Raw genomic sequence first — 17,576 nt, 5'->3', positions numbered from 1 at the left:
AGCAGCGACGCGGATGTCCAGGACCTCGCAGGGCCGGCTGGTGGGAACACAGCCTCCATGCAGCCAGGTGAGCATGGCTCATTGTCTTGTTTGTCCAATGATGCATTTGTGGGTCGGTTAAGGGGAGCAGGTGTTAATATGGGGGAGGATAGTGCCTTAAGGGGGGCATTTGGGGGTGAGTTAAGGGAACTTATGGGTAATGTTCGGGAATTGTTACAGCGGTGTGAAGGGGGCATGGGGCCAGGGGGCCCCGTCCCCGGTTGCGTCATGGGTACCACAGGTCGCTAGAAATTAAGTGGGGGTCGGGGGTAGCTCTGGAGTTATGGAGGTTGCAGGTAGCGTGCGGAATACTGGGGTTACTGTAGCGGTTCAGACTGAAAAGGATGGTGAGGCTATTCGTCTCGACGACAAGGCTCGGGGAGAGGTGTATGTTTGTTTTGAAGGTCCGTTGGGGGCGCATCTGAAGAAAGAGGTTAGAGAAAAAATCTGGAGGGACGAGTATGTGGAGATTTTTTCCTTGTTGCCTCTTGAGAAGTTTAATTTAGAGAAGGGGAAGCGGACTGAGACTAAAAAAGATGAAGAGGAGAAGAAGCGCTGGCGGCTTATTCCTCAGACATTTGCAAACTGGCTACAAGCTTTTGCAATATTAGCGGGGGTGATTGGGGAGAAGGCGCCGGAGAATTGTTCTGCATTTTTTTTGTTATTTGGACTCCATCGGGGAGGCGTATAGGACTTATGGCGGTCAGGTATGGTTGAGGTATGACGAGCAGTTTCGTCAGCGGAAAGCGGTGCGTCCCAGTATCCGTTGGGATCATAAAGATATTGGGTTATGGCTGAAAGTTATGGCGCCTACGCGTTTCAGGCAGTCCTTTCCCGGGGCCGCCGGATCATCCGGCTCAGCTAGTGGAGGAAGTTCGGCAGGAAGCACAGGGGCGCTGGGGCAGAGGAAAGCAGGGTTTTGCTGGCAATATAATGAAGGCCAGTGCAAGTTTGGGGCAAGTTGTCGCTTCAAACACAATTGCTCCATTTGCAGCGGGTCGTCCCATGGGGCGTCTAAGTGTTTTCGACGAGGAAAAGGAAAGAGTGGGGGTACTGAAGGTAAAAGGGAGGACGCCGGTGAGAGTTCTCGAGATGGCCCCCTTTCTAAGTAGATATCCAGACACAGAAAAGGGGCATTTGTTGTTACAAGGGTTTTCGGAAGGTTTTCGGATACCGGAGCCAGAGCATCGGGTCCCCCCTTCCGTTAGGAATCTGCGCTCAGCGAGGGAATTCCCAGCAGTTGTAAGGGAGAAGTTGTTTAAAGAAGTTGCTTTGGGGCGCATGGCAGGGCCGTTTGCTACTCCGCCGGTTCCTAATTTAGTTGTTTCCCCATTGGGAGTGGTTCCAAAAAAGGAACCGGGCAAATTTCGATTGATTCACCATCTTTCGTATCCGAAAGGTGAGTCGGTTAATGATGGAATTGCGCCAGAGTTGTGTTCAGTGGTTTACACGTCGTTTGACGCGGCTGTTAGGTGGGTTCAGAGATGTGGACAGGGGGCATTGTTAGCCAAGACGGATGTGGAATCGGCGTTCCGATTGTTACCGGTTCATCCGGAGAGCATTCACTTGTTGGGATGCATTTGGGAAGGTGAATATTTTGTTGACCAATGTTTGCCTATGGGCTGTTCGATTTCATGCGCTTATTTTGAGGCGTTCAGTTCTTTTTTGGAATGGGTGGTTAGGGACGTGTCCGGAGTGCAATCTATTTTGCACTATTTGGACGATTTTTTGTGCGTGGGTCCGGCGGGGTCCAGAGTTTGTACGTTACTGTTGTCCACGGTGCAATAGGTAGCAAACAAGTTTGGTGTACCATTGGCATCGGAGAAAACGGAAGGTCCGGTGACCTGTTTGAGTTTCTTAGGAATTGTTATAGATACGGTCAGAATGGAATGCCGGTTGCCCGAGGACAAGTTGCTTGCGTTGCGCTATGATTTGGGGAAGGCAAGTCAGGCAAAAAAGATTACCCTGCGCGACTTACAGTCGCTATTGGGAAAGTTGAATTTTGCCTGCAGAATCATGCCAATGGGTCGGATTTTTTGTCGGAAAATGGCGGGAGCCACTGCGGGGGTTAAAGGGGTTGTCCCGCGGCAGCAAGTGGGTCTATACACTTCTGTATGGCCATATTAATGCACTTTGTAATGTACATTGTGCATTAATTATGAGCCATACAGAAGTTATAAGAAGTTTTTCACTTACCTGCTCCGTTGCTAGCGTTCTCGTTTCCATGGAGCCGACTAATTTTCGCCATCTAATGGCCAAATTAGCCGCGCTTGCGCAGTCCGGGTCTTCTTCTTTCCTCAATGGGGCTCCGTGTAGCTCCGTCCCGTCACGTGCCGATTCCAGCCAATCAGGAGGCTGGAATCGGCAATGGACCGCACAGAAGCCCTGCGGTCCACCGAGGGAGAAGATACCGGCGGCCATCTTCAACCGGTAAGTAAGAAGTCACCGGAGCGCGGGGATTCAGGTAAGCGCTGTGCGGTTTTTTTTTTAAGTCCCTGCATCGGGGTTGTCTCGCGCCGAACGGGGGGGGGGGGGGGGGGGTTGGAAAAAAAGCCGTTTCGGCGCGGGACAACCCCTTTAAAGCAGGTCATCACTTTATTCGTGTTACCGCTGAGATTCGGGCAGATTTAGCAGTTTGGGTTACCTTTTTGGATCAGTACAACGGTCGGTCTTTGTTTATAGACCAGGAGGTTGATAATTTTGATTGGGAACTGTTTACAAACGCAGCAGGGAGGACAGGTTTTGGTGCTTATTTTAAGGGACAATGGTGCGCTGCTCCTTGGCCCGAGAAATGGCGGCAGAGTGGAGCAGTTAAAAATTTAGTTTTGTTAGAGTTGTTCCCTATTGTGGTCGCAGTCTCCGTATGGGGAGAAAGGTTCAGGAATAGGAAGGTGCGCTTCCATTGTGACAACATGGGAGTCGTACAAGCGATTAATGGGGTAACAGCCCGATCACCACCGGTGGTGAATTTGCTAAGGTATCTGGTGTTGTCATGCTTGTCATTGAACGCGTGGATTGTGGCTGTTCATGTCCCCGGGACGGATAACGGTTTAGCTGATGCGCTTTCTCGTTTCCAGTGGGAGCGGTTTCGGGTGTTGGCACCAGAGGCAGACGAGGAGGGCCGGATTTGTCCCCCGGAATTATGGAACGTGCCAGACGTGCTGCGCAACGTCTGATAGAGAGTTCGTTGGCACAGGGTACGTGGAAGGCGTATGAGTTGGCCTGGGGACAATGGCGGCAGTGGGTAATCGGGCAGGGAGGAATGGATTCGGAGAGTGTTAACGTGGAAGCTTTGTTGACCTTTTTGGGAAATGCAATGGAAATGGGTTGGTCTGTGTCAAAGGTGAACCGATTTATCGCGGGTTTGGTTTTTGGTTTGAAGCTTCGGGGGTTAAAAGACATTACCAAAAGTTTTTTGGTGAGGCAAGCCCTGCGGGGTTTTCGCAAAGGGCAGGCGGAAAAAGATAGGAGGCGTCCAGTCATATTTTCAATTTTGGAAAGTATGGGGGCAGTTTTGAAGGAAATTTGTAGAGATGGCTTCAAAGAGGCTTTGTTTCGCTGCGTTTTTTCACTAGCCTTTTATGGAGCTTTTAGGTTGGGGGAAATGGTGTCACCCAACAGGGCGGTAAGAGGAGGATTGCAGTTTGCGGATGTGTCTTTGGGCGAGGGGTTTTTGGAAATTGTGCTCAGGAAGTCGAAGACGGATCAGTTTGGGAGAGGAAAAAGGGTCCTTTTGGGTCAAGTGCCGGGGGCCAAGTTATGTCCTGTACAGTGCTTCGAGGTGTATAGAAAGGTGAGGACGTACAAGCCGGGCCCGCTGTTTATTCATGCAGATGGGTCCTTTTTGTCAAAATTTCAGTTCAACACCGTTTTTAAGAAAGTCATGTTGAAGTTGGGTTTAGAAGGCAGGTATTCTTCCCATTCGTTTAGGATTGGAGCTGCAACGGAGGCGGCAAGTAGGGGATTGGGGTCTGACATGGTGAAAAAGATAGGTAGATGGAACTTGAGAAGGTTCCAGATTTACGTTAGACCAGAGTTAGTTGAGTGATTAAGATAAATAAAAAATAAAAAAAAGTTATTTAAATAAGTAAAGTGGGGGTGGGGGGGTTACAATGGGAAATGATACGTGATTTCTATCCTTTTACAGGTCAGGAGCTACTGGCTCTGGTTTGGCTGCTTGGACAATCGTATGTGTACTGGACAGCGGAGCGTGCCAAGGTCCGACCAAATGGAAGGCAGTTGGGATTTAGGAGGGAGGTAGCAGTGCTCCGGTGGTTGGGAATCAGGGGCATGAAATGGTGCCAAGTTCTGAAGGAGGTGGAGAGGTTTGGGCGCATTGACCGGAGCCCGGACATACTGGTACTACACGTGGGGGGCAATGATCTGGGAAGTCGCCCTGCTCGGGAATTGAGGCGGGATATCCAGTATGATTTCCTGCGACTTAGAAAATTGTACCCAAACATAATTATCGTTTGGTCTGAAATCATCCCACGGAAGCAGTGGTGATTTGCAAGATCATTGCTAGCCATTAACAGGGCTAGAGTAAAAATTAATAGGCACATCTCTGCATTTATAGCACGGAACGGTGGGGTCTGCGTGCGACAAACGGAGTTAGAAAAGGGGGTTGGAGAGTATTGGGCTGACGACGGAATACACCTGAATGATGTGGGCGTTGACATTTGGGCTGTGGGGGTGCAAGAGGGGATCGAAAGGGCGTTGATTTTGTTGGGGGCGGCGCAGGCTAAGGTTTAAGCCGTGCTGGCTGTGGCGGGTGGGGGGGTCCTTGGAGTCGGTGGAAATTGTGTAGGGGGGAAGTTGGGTGGGCATGGTCCTACCCGTTAAGACTCCCTCCTCTGTAATTGGTGTAGTATCTGGTGCAGGGACTTGGCTGGTGGTGGGGGGCAGTAGAGCCTCCGCCGGCTGTAAGCCCCAAGTGTGGTAGCCACCTAAGGGCGGCTTGCGTTGTCCCTGAGCCTGTCTACGGCTGTGGGGCAGCGTGTATTAGTTTGGTTGTGGTAGCACCAGATTGTGTGAATCTAAGGACTCCCCCCTCGTTAATTTTGGTAATTATTGTAGAGTTTTTGTTAATAAAGGCTGCTGTGGCCAAAAATTACCAAAGAAAAAGGTGTTTGTCCTTATTGGGAAGGGTACAGAAAGAGGGGCATTCTGGCCTCCAGGCGTCATGGTGTATCAGTAGGTAGATTAATGCAGGCCATCATGTTGCCAGAACAGGTGGCCATAATAAAGGTTAAAGCACACACGCAGGGGCAGTCACCAGAGAGCAAGGGGAATGATAGAGTAAATAAGAAAAAGGTTCATACTGTGGTGGCCAAGGCGGGAGTTGATTGGGACCCTAATAAGTATGAGTGTGAGATACACATAATTGTGACTGTGTGCTGGGATATTACTATGTACAAATGTATTTCCATGAGTTGGACTAATAGAATATCTATTTGGGTTCTGTTTTGTGGAAAAATTATGTGAATGTATATTGCATGACAATCTTAATTACGGAAACGTGTTATTACAAATCTAGGAATGGGATGTGGTAAATACATAACTACTAATGAAGAGGATCATGACAAATCTAGGAATATTGTGTTATAAAATTTGCTTAACGTGGTTCGCAGTGTTTGATAACGTGAAAAATAAGTAACTGTACTGATGATGATTTTGATCAATCTTATAAGGCCGCTCCGGATCTTCCCTTCGCCGTGGCGTCATGTTCTCTGCGTCACGGCCAGGTGACATGCCCCGCGCATGTGCCGGCCCGAAGAAAAAAGATCTGGCCACGACGGAGAGAAGATGGAGCCGCGGCGAAGGGAAGAACCCGAGCGGGTGAGTAAATTCCGTATTTTGTCTCCCGCGGATCTGGACGGCTTCCATAGGCTTCAATAGAAGCCTGCGGGAGCCGTCCCCGCGGGAGACCCGCACGAAAATGGAGCATGGTCCAGATTTTTTCATGCTCCATTTTTTTTAAAATCACTTTTATTGACCATCCGCGGGTATTTATCTACCCGCGGGTGGTCAATGCATCCCTATGGGATGCGGATCCGTGGGCAGGAGAAGAGTTAAAATCCGCTGCGGACTTAAATTCTTCTTTTGCCCGTGGACATGAGGCCTGAGATTATTGTATTGTAAACTTGATTGATTTGCAATGTTTGATATTATATTGTTTGTTTACATAGTAAAATTCTTGAGTTTTATGTCTACTGTATGTAGAAGGTATTTGTGCTGAAATGTAGAAAGATTAGGAATATTAGAAATATTCATTTGCCACAACAGACAATTACTGCGGTCCCTCTGGGCAGAGATTGTTTTATTGATAAATTTGACCTACAGATTTTTATTTTATCTATTTTTATGAAGAGGTGAAGAAAAGCACACAAGACCCCGGATTGTGATTTTGTTTCTGTTTGATTTGCCATAGACTGATTTATTCTGCATCAAGTTTATTTGGGACTGAGTAAATTTATGAACTGACTCATTTCCACCAGGGCATTTGGACTTTTGCAATTGTGTTTTGAAATTTCATCTTCTCTAAGTGCATGCTGCATCTGTCCATACGCTGAGACTATCCAACTGAGCCTGAAGAACTGACAAGTGTGCCTGACTGCTGCTACACTGTCATCGGAGTGAACCTCAGATGTTCTGCAGAATGCTGACCGCCAGTTGATGACGTCAAAGGAGGGCTAAGCCTCACAGCTCCTCCCTGAAGACCTTGGGCAACAAAGTGGTGTAGAGAGGGCATCTGCAACATTGGAATAAAGGGGCTCTATAGTCAGCTGTGGATACTTCTGGATATGGAGAATGGAGAAGATTGTTTGATACCAATTAAATGGGCAGGGACAGATTCCTACTTAGGGTCTGTTCTTTGGCTAACCAGGGGAAGCAGTGAGGGCATAATAATCCCCCCTGCTTCCCTGCATCGGAGATCCTATAGGTTTAGGATCTAAAGAAGATCAAGAGAAGAAGAAACAATTTTACAGGAAGAGACATTTGTATTCAACATCTAACGTTTTTTTTGAATTTTTTGTTTTTCAAGCCCAGATTTGACAAGATTGGTTTTATGTTGATAGCAAATGAAAATATAGGGAACAGTGTAATAAATGTGACATTAGATTATCTGGTTGTATATGTAATATATTATGGAAATTAAAAAAATGAAAAACATTCGGAAGTTGCTAATAGAACTTGGATATAGAATCATATGTCAAAAGGTATATTGAAAATAGCTGCCAGCATAAAACAAGATGAAGATCAGGGATGGTTTAGCTTTCTTAACCCAGCCAATTGGTTCTCGGGGTTAGGAGGTTGGTTCATGGAAATTCTACAAAGTATATTACAAGTGGTAATGATAATCTTATGTGTATATATTGCAAGAAAGGTAATAATTTCATGCGTAGCTAAATGTACAGAAAGCCGATTTTCTGCACCCATTTAAATGTCTTGATACCCTAGATGGACATAGAGTGCACCATTCCTACCTGGGGATCCGGCTGGAGCCGGATCCAACGGGTGACAGAACCAGGAGATAATGGTGGCTCTGATGTCCAAATGGGGGGTTGTTAAGGGTTAATCTTGTTTCTGAGTAACATAACATAAGGAGCGGAACTTAGAAGTTCCTTATTTTAGTTCGAACCTTGCACCAGATAATGAACTAAGGAGATAGGTTTCGTTACTGACAGTTTGTAGTCGGATGCACCCGAAAGCAGCAGATGTGTTTTCTTTAAAGATACGTTGTTTTCGCAAGAATGAAATGTGCTAATATTCTGTTTTTGAAACTAGTCACCTGATTAAGTAATTCTTCAAAGTCGCACACTGTGGGCAACGGCCTATATAAGCTGTGTGTTTCTCCTAATAAAGCAGAATTCATTTTGATTCACATGCTGTGTGTATAGTGGATTCTTATTGTTCTCCGAGTACTCGTTATAACTTTCCTTTGAATTTGGACTCAGGCAACATCCGCACTGGTCTCCGTTGAAGACCCCCCACAATACATAAACCGAGGACTGTAACAAGGGGGCGCTCTAATAACTATATATAAATATATCAGGGGTCAATACAGAGATCCCTCCCATGATCTATTATACCCAGGACTGTAACAAAGGGCGCTCTAATAACTATATATAAATATATCAGGGGTCAGTACAGAGATCTCTCGCATCATCTGTTATACCCAGGACTGTAACAAGGGGGCACTCTAATAGCTATGTATATATCAGGGGTCAGTACAGAGATCCCGCCCATCATCTATTATACCCAGGACTGTAACAAGGGGGCGCTCTAATAACTATGTATAGATATATCAGGGGGCAATACAGAGATCTTGCCCATCATTTATTATACCCAGGACTGTAACAAGGGGGTGCCCTAATAACTTTGTATAGATATATCAGGGGTCAGAACAGAGATCTCTCCCATCATCTATTATACCCAGGACTGTAACAAGGGGGGGGCTCTAATAACTATATATAAATATATCAGGGGTCAGTACAGAGATCCCGCCCATCATCTATTATACCCAGGACTGTAACAAGGGGGCGCTCTAATAACTATGTATAGATATATCAGGGGGCAATACAGAGTTCCTGCCCATCATCTATTATACCCAGGACTGTAACAAGGGGGTGCCCTAATAACTATGTATAGATATATCAGGGGTCAGAACAGAGATCTCTCCCATCATCTATTATACCCAGGACTGTAACAAGGGGGCGCTCTAATAACTATGTATAGATATATCAGGGGTCAGTACAGAGATCTCTCCCATCATCTATTATACCCAGGACTGTAACAAGAAGGTGGTCTAATAACTATGTTTAAATATATCAGGGGTCAGTACAGAGATGCCGCCCATCATATATATATATAGCCAGGACAGTAACAAGGGGGTGCTCTCTACATCTAGAGAAAACAAGGCTTCTACACCAGAGAAGGAGGTTCTTTACTGTAAGAGCAGTGTTACTTCTGAACTCTCTGCCTGAGGACGTGGTGATGGAGAACCCACTAGAAGAGTACAAACGGGCCCTGGACGCCTCTCTTGAGTGTTAAAATATTACATGTTATAGTTACTGAATACTTCAGAAGGGTCGGTGATCCGGGGATTATTCCAATTGCCAGATTGAAATTGGGAAGTCATTTTTTTCCCTAAAATGAGGAACATTGGTTTGGGGAGGGGTTCCTCTGGATCAACATTGCAGGATAATAGGCTGAACTGGATGTATGCATGTTTTTTTAATATCGCTGTAGTGACCCAGAACTTCATCCTGGTCCTCTCCATAAATATCATACATGTATGTCTTATGTTTATGCACTGTGCAAAGCTGTCTTGTCATTTCCCGTATGTGTGTTGCACAGCTGCAGCGCTTGAGAGGTTAACTTTTAATAAAATCGAAAGCCTGAATGTAAATGTATCAAGTCTGTCCTGTCGTGCGGTATGAAAGAGTTTATAAATGTGAGTGATTGAGAGCACTAAGGGGTTCATGTCCACGGGGAAAAGAACAATTAAAATCCGCAGCGGATCACCCACACGCGGATCCGCGTCCCATAGGAATGCATTGACCACCCGCGGGTAGATAAATACCTGCGGATGGTCAATAGAAGTGAATTAAAAAATTTCTGGAGCATGAAAAAAAATGGACATGCTCCATTTAGGTGCGGGTCTCCCGCGGGGACGGCTCCCGCAGGCTTCTATTGAAGCCTATGGAAGCCGTTCAGATCCGCAGGATACCCGCGCCTGAATTAAACTCAACTGCTCCGGTCGATGCAGATCTTCCTTCCTTCGCGGCAGGATCTTCTTTCTTCGGCCCGGCGGATGTGCACAGCGCATGCGTGTGGCACGCAGCCGACGTGCCAAGCACATCTGCCGGGCTGAAGAGAGAAGATCCGGCCGCGAAGAAGGGAAGACACGCACGGCCCGCAGCAGGTGAGTTATTTTAATGCCTCATGTCCGTGGGGCAGGAGGGACCCGCTACAGATTCTCCATGGATTATCCGTAGCGGGCCTGATTTTCCCCGTGGACGTGAGGCCTAAGGGGTTCATGTCTTCAGGAGTGTGGCCGTTCAGGAGGTCCAGACATATGAGGGCACCTTCAGCCCTCATGTGTCGAAGCATGGAAGAGGAGGGAAAATTTCCTGTATTGCTTGTGAGCTGGATGTAAGGAGAGTGCGCCCCGGAGAGAGAGAAAAAGAGCATCTCTGAGTTCTAATCTGTGTTTATACGAGGCCAGTGCAGAGGTACTACCTCTTCTTTTTTCCTACACGGCCATCTGAAGTCTAGATCACCGCGTAGAGGTATACCCTTTATTTGTTACACCCACATGTCTCCATGGCTGGGTGGAGGTATTTCAAGTCAATAATCTCTGTTCACACTTGTAAATCTAGAAGAGCCATGTGGAGGTACTGCAAGTTAATAATCGTTGAAGTCTGTTCATCTACCTGCACTGTGAAGTCTTTTATTGAACTGCCTTGTATTATTTCACTCACAATTATTCAAGTAACGTTAATACCGGGCTCTGACCATTCCCAGAGACCCATGGTACTAAAGAACTGTTTGTGGATGCATTTCTTATCCACCGAGGGTCGTACCAGCATATGCAGGAACAATGGCGTCACATGTGACAATTCACCCCCCCGTTTCTCCAGTTTGGTGGGCATTCCCAACCCTATAGGTGTCCTAGGTGGACTGCAGTGTTGCTCTGGCCTTGGCTGCATGTGTTCCTCCGCGAAGGCGCAAGGTAAGTGCCACCATGACAAGTCAGCACTTTACCCTCCCAGCTCCCCACGTATGTCATGTGTCCAGGGTCTCCCTATGGGATGCTGCATGTCAGCTTTACATACTGTGGTACTATAACCAATTACCCCCAAATATAAAATTAGCCTAAACTAATAATATGCTGCATGCAGTCTAAATAATACAACTAATACTGAGATTCTTGGTGGCTACAAGCTTCGACTACCAGGACATCTATGGCCCATCTTTCAGCAGAAGCTGCTGTGTGCCCTATACAATATCACAGTTTGCACACCCATTAAGGACGCCCATGACTGCAAGATCAGGCTGCACACAAACGGTTTGCACTCTGTAACCATGGAAACACATTGGTCTGCATAGGAGCAGAATATTCATAGCCATAAAGTTTATGAGGTTAGTCAGCATGACCCAAGATCGAGGATGATAGATTAGACTAGAATGCATTTAACAAACTTTTATGTTCTCCCTTTTAGTATTTTTGCATTGTTAGTTGTGCAGTAAATAAAAGGCTCAAATCTTCCAGACAGGAAGGATCAGACCTCCAGAAACACTTCCCGTTCCTCCGCAGCGTGAGATCACACAATGGTATAAACACGTGGCGGCTGAGGATCATGTGCATGATATACAGGAGGGTTCACATTATATGGTCTACTGGGTGGTTCTGGTGGTTCTGCTTCGCTTCATGTAAAGTAAGGCTGATTTCACCCGGGCAAGTGTGATACCGGGCCGTGAGCCTGTCCTGATATCACGCTCGCCAACATGCCATGACCCACAGATGTGAGGCGGGTCAATGGGAAACATCACATCGCACTCCTGTGCACCTTGCAGGCGGCGCGATGCTTTTGCCGGCCCCATTGGATACAATAGGTAACATGCCGCGTTGTTTCCCCCCCATGATGTGATGCGGGAAATAACTGCTCATGTGTATGACCCCATTCAAAAGAATCGGGTTTATATCCGGGCATCTCACGACCACAAATCTCTCTCCTGCAGATGAGCGTGACGTTTTAGCACTCGTGACAACATGTTGTAATTGTGATCTGAACGGAGCGCGATCACGTCCCCTCGCAGGCGAATCCACTCTCTTTGCTGTACTTTTTTTCAGCTGCCGGGCCCATTTACATTGGCGTGGGACACACCTGCGCCATGTTTGAACAGGAGAGGCGGCCTAATTAGTAGCCTGGCCAGCCTACTTAGACCAGATAATCAAACTTCCCCATGAAATTGCGCCACTTTGACTCCTATTGAGCCCGGGGTGTGTAAATACGCACAATAATAGAGCATGTCACAAATATTTTCGCCCGACAGAAATGTGGGCACAAACATGCTCCATGTAAAATCAAGTGAAATCAGTGGGTTCTTTTGGATGCAATTTGCGTGAGCGATTCTGCATGCATAAAACTGCGCGCAAAATGGCCCGTGTGAAGGAGGCTCAAGGCGTCATCCTACTGGCATCCTATAAAGGGTTTTGTTTAGAAACATGATCTGATAAAAGCCCCCGCGGTCCATCTAGTCGGCCCTTCTATTAGTTCTCTCTGCGGATGGATATGTGCTTATCCCAGGCAGCCTGAAGTCATTTATTGTTGATGCTCCAACCCCGTCTGCTGGGAGTTTGTTCCGAGCATCCACTACTCCTTCAGTCACATAACATTCCCTGACATTGCTGGTATTCTCTTCCTCCAACTAATCTCAGACTGCCCCTCTTGTTCTGATCTGGTTCCTCAAGAAAAATGTTGAGTGAACCAAAAGAGTCAAATGCCGTTGTAGGTTGAGCTTTGCTAAAAGTTTAGTACGGCACGAAGACAAACCACGGGGGGTGATCTTAGCCAAAGCCACTAAAGTCCGTCTTTTGCTTTACTATCTGGGGCCATGCTTCTGCCCCCTAGTGGTTCGGCTCGGAGGCTTCAGTGCATATTCCTTCACATGATGCGAAAATAGCTGCATTTACAGACAGCAACCACGATGTATCATACAAGTAGTCCCCACTAGTTCTATTGTAGGATTCATTGCAGCCTCCATGCACCACTCGCTGCAGCCTCCATGCACCACTCGCTGCAGCCTCCATGCACCACTCGCTGCAGCCTCCATGCACCACTCGCTGCAGCCTCCATGCACCACTCATTGCAGCCTCCATCCACCACTCGCTGCAGCCGACATGCACCACTCGCTGCAGCCGACATGCACCACTTATTGCAGCCTCCAGGCACCACTCATTGCAGCCTCAAGGCACCACTCGTTGCAGCCTCCATCCACCACTCATTGAAGCCTCCATGCACCACTTGTTGAAGCCTCCATGCCCCACTCGTTGCAGCCTCCATGCCCCACTCGTTAAAGCCTCCATGCACCACTCGTTGCAGCCTCCATGCACCACTCGTTGCAGCCTCCGTCCACCACTCATAGCAACCTCCATCTTTCCACAGAACTGCAGGTAGGAAAAAGTAATACAAGCGGATCCGAGGCGCCAGAAACATCCAAAAGGGATCTCTATTCATCTCTTCCTTTAACCTCTTCCCGCTCCAGGGCGTAAGTTTACGTCCTGGCAGCGGGGGTACTTTCCGCAACAGGATATAAACTTACGTTCTGTGTTGCCAGTGCCTCAGATCGCTGTATAAGTGATAAGGCATGGCAGGGCAGTAGCCTTATCACAGCGATCAGCAGTACTGTGGAGAAAGTCCCCCAGGGGGACACAAGTTGTGTGAAAAAAAAGATTTAAAAAATGAATAAAAAAAAAAATGTAAGAAAAAGTTTAAAAAAAACCCCTTTTTAATGCTTTTTCTCAATTAAAACCCACACATATTTGGTATTGTTGCGTCCGTAACAATGCGTACAATAAGCTGCACATGCTTTTGACTGTGCACGCAATAAAGCGGGAACAAAACTGAGACAAAATGCTAACTTTTAGCATTTTGCCTCACTAAAAACGCAATAAAAGTGATCAAAAAAGCCGTATGCACCCCAAAATGGTACCAATAAAAACTACAGCTCGTATCACAAAAAGTAACCCCTCATAGAGCTCCGTACATCAAAAAATAAAAAAGTTACAGGACTTTGAAGGCAGTGATTTAGGGGAAAAAAAAGATTTCCAAAAAAAGGGTTTTTATTGCAAAAGGTGAAAAACCTAAAAAAAAATGTAAGCATTTTGGTATCATTGCAACCGTACCGGCCTGCAGAAAAAAAGGATTGCGTCATTTATTCTGCATGATTAATGCTGTAAAAAAAAAAAATCTATGGCAGAATTGATGCGTTTTCTCTCCCTGCTATTATAAAAAAAAAAGTTTTACAATATAGTCTATGTACCCAAAAAAGACGCCGATAAAAACTACGGTTCGCCACGGAAAAAACAAGCCCTTATTTGGCCGACGGAAAATTTAAAAAATTATGACTTTTGATAAATGGAGAAGAAAATCCGCCAAAAATCCTTGGGTCCTAAAGCCCAAAATAGGCCATGTTAAAATACAACATACATCTCAGCTGCACAGGGCCATTATCAAGTCAGAAGCTACAAGACAAATACAAGCACCGCACATGTACAAATATTGGGACTTTATATCTTGGTTATTTCTTTTTAGGAGTTATAGGAAATAGGGGGCAGAAATATTAGGTTTAAATTCCCTACCGGACATAAAAAAATATATTAGAAAAGTTAAACAAAAAAAAAATACAAACAAAAAAAACCCTTTTTGCTCACTTTTCTCTTTGTCAGTTTGAAAAGGTGAATAAAAATATACATTTTTGGCATTGGCGAATCCGTAACGACATACAATCAATCAAACAGACTTTTTATCTCTCACAGAAAACGTTATTTTAAAAAATTAAAGCTAAAAAACCAGAACCAATAAGCTTATGTTTTGTTAGAAAAAGTCATAGATATCGAAAATGATACAAAAAACAAACTACAGCTCATCCTGCAAAAACAAGCCCTCCCAGAACTCGTCCATGGAAACATCAAACAGTTCTGGGACTTTGCATGCAGCGATGCAAAGAAAAAAACTTTTCCAAAAGAAAGTGTTTTTATGGTCCAAAGTGGAAAAACCTAAAAATAATGTATCATTTGGTATCGAAATCATAACGACCCGCATCAAGAAATATCATTGATGTGTTTTCCCACCCTGCTCCCCCCCCAAAAAATTAATAAAAGTTATACACTACATGTACCACAAAATGGTACCAATTAAAACTACAGCTCGAGATCCAACAAACAAGCCCTCATACGGCCGTGTCAATGGGAAAATAACACTCATCTTTATTTGTATGGCGCCAACTTATTCCACATAACAAAGTTATGGCTTTATAAAGTGGAGATGAAAATGCCAATAAATAGGCGGAGTCACTAAGGGGTTAATATTGTAGTAATGTGGCAGGTGATGTGTCATAGAGGGGGAAGTCACATAGGGATGATGCAGTGACTATTATGACATCACCGTGTTCTAGACAATACTCCAGTACTTGTTCTGAAGACCTTCATTCTACTTGCAGCTGTTTCACTGTAAAGATGTTTGGACTTTTGGTCATTTTTATTTTGCTATCCTCTGCTGCTTCCTATCCGATTCCCCTGCAAGCAGCAGAGGAGGAGAGCAGGGGCCCGTTGGAGAGTCAAGATCTAGTGAGTAAGTACCCACCGTGTAGAAAGTTTATATAACCCTATCTCAGATATATAGCGGAGTGGGCACAGGGCTGTGAGGCCACTATCATCGCTGAGACCCCCGCCGGTCTCGAGAACAGGGAGCCCGTGCCCCCTGTCCTCCACACTGGGGGGCTACTGCACCCCCGCAGTGAGGAGGAGACTGAACGGAGCGCCGGTCGCACATTCATTTTCAATGGGGCTGCAGTATCTGCTCAGCTATTTCGGTCAGTCCATTGATATGCATAGAGCACCGACCGCGCATGCTCAGCCGGCGATCCGTTCACAGTGACTTCACTGCAAAGGCAGAAGCGACTCCCATAGTGATGGGCAGAGCGAGACACAGGAGACCCGTTCTCATGATCGGCAGGGGGCTCAGCAGTGAAACACCCACGATAGGCAAGTTATCCCCTATCCTGTAGATATAATTTTTGACAATTTCTGTAAAGCTGTTGGTCTGTAGGAAGCCCCGCCCCTTTCACCAAATCCCACTCACTTTCTTAAAAAGCGATGACAGCAGCAAATAATAGTAAAAAATCATAAATCTTTACATAGAAAAAGGTTTGTGCCAAAATTTACTTTTTTTTGTTGCACAAAACTGGTGAAATCACTAAATAAATTGTTCCCTTTGTTTTAGGAGTCCGGAGGAGTTTAGACTCGGAGATAGAGGAAATAGAAGAGAGATTACAATCTATACCGCAGTACATCATTGTTGCAGCCCCACTTCTATTCCTCGTGATCGCCGTCCTCTGTTGCTACACGTATGTACTATTTCACTCCCTTAGGGCAGAAGCACACGGGCGCATGCGCTAATACACCTGCCGCTATGGAGCGTATTAGAGCATGAACCGTTTTGTTTTTTCGGACGATTCTAAATCCACACTAGTGCAAACAACACATATCTATATATACACACATATCTATCTGTATACACACACATATCTATCTATATACACACACATATCTATCTATATACACACACATATCTATCTATATACACACATATCTATCTATATACACACACATATCTATCTATATACACACACATATCTATCTATATACACACATATCTATCTATATATACACACATATCTATCTATATACACACATATCTATATATATACACACATATCTATCTATATACACACATATATCTATCTATATACACATATATCTATCTATATACACACATATCTATCTATATACACACATATCTATATATATACACACATATACATATCTATATACACACACATATCTATCTATATACACACATATATCTATATATACACACACATATCTATCTATATACACACATATATATCTATCTATATACACACATATCTATATATATATATACACACACATACATATCTATATATACACACATATCTATCTATATACACACACATATCTATCTATACACACATATCTATATATATATATATACACACACACACATCTATCTATATACACACACATATCTATCTATATACACACAGTATTAGTGTAGTGATATTGCTTTTTTTTTTACAGAGTCTGCTGTGATGCCCCAGAAAACAGAGGACCGTGGTTAGATACATAGTTAGATTAGATTGATAGATAGATATTAGATAGATAGATATTAGATAGATAGATAGATATTAGATAGATAGATAGATAGATATTAGATAGATAGATATTAGATAGATAGATAGATAGATAGATAGATAGATAGATAGATAGATAGATAGATAGATAGATATTAGATAGATAGATAGATATTAGATAGATAGATAGATAGATAGATAGATAGATAGATAGATAGATAGATAGATAAATAGATAGATAGATATTAGATAGATAGATAGATAGATAGATAGATAGATAGATAGATAGATAGATAGATAGATAGATAGATAGATAGATACCACCACTTGCCACCGAAAAACTGCAGCCACCATCTGCTGCCAAAAAATAACAGCCATCACCTGCCGCCGAAAACATCACCCACTGGCGAAAAACACCAGCCACCACTTACTGCCAAAAACGTAACCATCCAACAAAACCATCCGCCATCCAGCAGAAAAACACCAGCCAGCTCCAGCTGCAAAAAAAGACCATCCGCCAACAGATGCTGAAAAACACCCGCAGCCGCCAGCCGCATAAACCATCAGTCATC

Source organism: Eleutherodactylus coqui, chromosome 9 (assembly GCF_035609145.1).
Source record: "Eleutherodactylus coqui strain aEleCoq1 chromosome 9, aEleCoq1.hap1, whole genome shotgun sequence".
NCBI lineage: Eukaryota > Metazoa > Chordata > Amphibia > Anura > Eleutherodactylidae > Eleutherodactylus > Eleutherodactylus coqui.
This window is presented reverse-complemented; position numbering follows the sequence as displayed.